Here is a 4,597-nt window from a genome sequence, read left to right as displayed (position 1 = left end):
GTGAGTTGTCTACTAATTCTGTTCTTGTTGAATCTCCTTTAGGGGAGTCAAAGAGAAGGGGAAATGTTTCCATGCTTCTCTTTAGCTTTGACACTATTTCTGAAAAAACTTAAGGCCTGTATTCACTGTAAAGTGCTTACTGTCTTGTGTGATATTGTCGATGTGCTTATAGGTGCAAAACAATGAGTCTTGTTCTGAAGTTGTGTATTTGTTGGAACTTAGTGTGAATTTACTTTTTGTTCATGTAAACTATGGCCTTAATTATACTAAGACATAGCATGGGAAGTTTTGAATTCACACAGGTGAGCTAATGTGCTGAGAAAATAAAGCACATCATGATCCTTCGCGTACTGCAAAAATAAGACACTGGTGTGAGATATGTATGTTGTCTAAATTGAGATGTAAACTTTAGGTCCACATTCTGGAAACCTGTACAGCTTTTCTCAGGGACCCTCAGGATATACAAAAAAAGTGTTCTTGCCAGATTTGCCGTTTTAAACCAAGGAAAACCAGGATGCCTCAGTAAGAGCAGGTATTTCCTTTTTTCCATTTAAGTGTTCCTTATCTGTTGCAGGACATACTGTGAGAATGCCATTTGGGGGCGGGGCGGGGTGGGATAAGGTCTTACTTAATTATTATCTATAAGGCTGGCTTAATATTGCCTGGGTTTTACTTGCAGTGCATCTGTCCCCACCCACTTACTAACATCTATCCTAGAAGACGCAGCTGGTCTTTATAAAGAATGCTCTGAAAAGCTGTTGTGCAGCTTTGCCCCTCCCTTGCCCACCCCATGTAACAGCTCTGTTTTTCCTTAATGCAATTTCTTGCACTGATGGCAGGTCTTACTTTTCACTTCAAATCTTGTTCTGTGCAGTTTTGTTTATCAGACTTCATTACTGTGTAACCTTCATCTGAAAGGATGAACAGGTGCTACCTTGGGCCTGACTTACTCCATCAAGACAGAATTGCTAAGGAAATTCATGTCAAACCAAACATCTCAATAGTCCATCACCTTCTGGGCCTGGCTTTTTCCGTGCCTCTTCTGAAGTGTACTGGCTTGCTGTCTTTAGCTAGCTCTCTTCTTGAGAAGCCTAATCTCTTGTCTGCTTGATCCCCTCTGGCTCTCTTCCCTGGAACCTGATGCCTCTAGGTGTTTGTGCTATGGGATAGCCAAAGTTTAATCTAGCTCCGTGCAGTAATTGGAAAGGATCGTGTCACAGGAAGGTCAAGTGTAATGTGCAGATGAGAGGGGTGAGACAAAGATACTGCTGTGTGACTGCACAATAGATCAGGGGGTGATTAGGAGTGCTGAACTGTTCTTGTAATGAGCTAAGAAGGAATTCATGTTCCTAAAGATAATGCTTTTGGTGTTAGCTGAAAGATACATCAACATACTGGAGCTTGAAAACAAGCATTAAGGAGATTTCATTCTCTCACTGCCATAATAAAAATATTGGCAGTTGAAGTGTTGTTTGGGTTTTTTTCCTCTTGTATTTTTGGCTGTTTTATTATGGAGGTCCCTTTGGATCTATTTATCTTAGTAAGCTAAGAATAGAAGCTGGAAGCTTTTGCATACTTCAGTAATAAAAGTACATACTTTGCAGACAAAATTTTGAACTCAAAGTATGAAAGTTGAAGTTCTACCCTTAAGAGTAAAACTTTGGTAAGAAAGCCTTATAAGCATTCATTATAACAATATATTCTTCTTTACAGAAATAGTTAATTAGCTGCAAGAAAGAGCCTGAAGAGGCACTTAGCCAGCCCTATTTATCATGTCACTGCCAGAGTGACACATTTGATTTTAACTCTTCGCTTGTTGAGCACCAAATGAAGACAAAGATTCACAGCAGAAGGCAAGTGTTTCCTTGTCACTATTGCCGTGTGTGAGAAGGAAAAGCCCAAATTTACCTTTGGGATGTAGCTTTGCTGCCTGTCACAGCTTTATGTTCTGTGTTGCATTTTGCGTGGCTACTGTGACGGTGGAGGTTGTTTTGACTCAAAGTTTGAGGTTCTAGAATAGAGTTGTGTTTCTTAGCGACTGGCTGTGAAGCACAAGTGGGGTTATACAGTAGAACAACTTAACAGTAAGGATTAAATGAAAGTGGGGTGTAGCTTAAACCATGGCAGGAGAGGGCACCAAAGAGACCGTCTTGTCTCTGACTTAACCTGAATGTTCTGTTCCATGGGGCAGTCAGCCTCCTTTTTTTTTTTTTTTTTTAAAAAAAAAAAACAACTCTAAAATTATTAGGTTTTTGTCCACTTATGCTTCTAACGCTTCCTGAAATTTTGAAAATTCCCTTGTGCCCAGAAATTACAGACAAGGCGCAGTGCCCTGGAGAGCGTGGCTAAGTCTTGCTTCACACAACCTGTTTGTAACCTTGGCTGGAGCATCTAGGGATTGCCTGTTGGTTGTCCACAGAGCCCAGAGGCCTTCACCAGCACCAGGAGGCCCATTGTACAAGCCTTGCAACCCGGCCTCCTCCGCTCCCCGAGAGCAAAGGATGTCTGTGGCACTCTGAGCACACGTAACTCCCCCTGCTCTTCGGGAGTTACGGATGCTTGTGCACATGATACGGGCTTTTAGCACACTTACATTTTAATCTTTTTTTTAACCACTTTATACAGTAGAATTAAGTTGTGTATGTCATTCCAAATATTAGTGCATTAATTGGTGCCTTTATGCTCTGGGTGAAGAAAATATGGTAACATCATTGTAGTTTTTATGGTATGAAGAACAAGGTTGCTTCTTGGTTTGTTTTTTTTTTTTTAATGACTTACTGCTACAAAAATACACATTATGTGAACTTGTGGCAAAACATTTCCTTTCTCTGGGAAGCGGTAAAGTCAAAGCAGACTCAGTTCTATACACGATGGAGGACACTTTACATACAGACGCAGTTAGCTTTGGATTTCATGAGGCTGCTACTACTATTATATAGTCAGAATCTAATATTACATTTTATTTAAGGAAGAGTTATCCTGTAGGCCTGTAAAGTCCAGGCTGGCAAAGGCTTTGCAAAAACTTGAACTAAGTTAAGTACGTGCATCCTTGAATTAGTAACAGATATTTATAAATGGTTGGAATAACCTGTAACTTTTATTGAGATTAGGATCGCATCCCAGATTTATTATGGTTATATGCTAGAAAGAAAAGAAAAACATACTTTAAGGAGCTTTTTGTATGTATGCTTTACCTCTGGAAATCTAACATCTGTGTCTCTTAAAATGCATGCTAATGAACAATCAACACAGTAATTTCCCCTTTTCCTGCAGAATCCTAGGGTTTGAGTGCTACAGAACACAACTGATGGTGTGAAGAAAATTATCTGCCTTTGTTGAAGTAACGGCCATTAGCACAAAACTACTTACATTCAGGACTAGCTTGAGGTGCTTGGAAGCTCTAGACCATCTGTTCCCAGAAGAGCTGGCAAGGTAGAGGTGACAGGACGGTAACGCTTGGCTCAAAAACCTCTGCCAAGTTTAGCAAGGTTTTGGGATGCTAGAGCTAGCAATGGGTGGCAAAGAGAAGGTTGGCAATACAAGAAAGGGTCAACAATTCAGCTAGCACCAGCGTCCCCAAGGGAGTAGGGGCACAATGGCTGTTCTTTAAGAACAGGATGAAGGGAGCTAGTATGAGGGCACAGCAGTTCAAGGGCAAGGACTTGCTCCAAAAACTTGAGAATTCCTGTATGATGTCCTCAGGTCCTGGGTGTGCTCTCCCACCAAGGCAGAGCTCCATACCTTGTGGCATCTCGGTGGAAAGCCATCATAAAAATCACCTCTATGACAGCAGTCCACTGGGTCACTGGGGCCAATGTGGTCTTCTCCTTTCCCAGCCCAAGCAACACACTATAAGAGAAGATTCCAGTCTGATTCACATCAATATATATGAATGCTTTTGTGTGTGGTGGAAAAGGATGTGACAGGCCAATAGAAAATCTTTTGCTAGGCCTCCACACCTTGTCATGTGCCAGGACTGTAGAGTGCCCTGTTTTATCCTAGAACTGACAGGAACCCAGTCCAGTTGCTGGTGTAAGGCCTGCTGCCCACGTACCCGCCATGAGGGTGGTGAGGCACTGGAACAAGTTGCCCAGAGAAGTTGTGGATGCCCCATCACTGGAAGTGTTCAAGGCCAGGCTGGATGGGGCTTTGAGCAACCTGGTCTAGTGGGAGGTGTCCCTGCCCATGGCAGGGGGGTGGAACTAGGTGATCTTTAAGGTCCCTTCCAACCCAAACCATTCTATGATTCTACACTCCATTGAGCACAAATATTATTTTCATTATATTACTGTGTAAAACAACAGGAAGGGTGTGTTTATCTTCTTTTGTATGTCTGGATGAGTGAAGCGTTTGCTTCCGGAAGTGGAAAGTCTGGATGCGAGGTCGCCCTCAAGCATTTAATCTCTAAATTCTGCCTCACACCTTCTAGGAGAGTGTCCCAGTCATTGAGCTGTGGTGTCACTTCTGGGCAGGCACTCTTTATGCCAGCTGTTAGAGGTAGGCCATGGCAATTAAGAATGTCGTAGTCAATCAAAACCACATGGGGCAGACAATACCTGGTTGCGAATGTTAACCAAAATACGCTATTAAAATTGTA

This window comes from Larus michahellis, chromosome 1 (genome assembly GCF_964199755.1).
Source record: "Larus michahellis chromosome 1, bLarMic1.1, whole genome shotgun sequence".
Lineage (NCBI taxonomy): Eukaryota > Metazoa > Chordata > Aves > Charadriiformes > Laridae > Larus > Larus michahellis.
Note: the sequence above shows the minus strand (reverse complement) of the source record.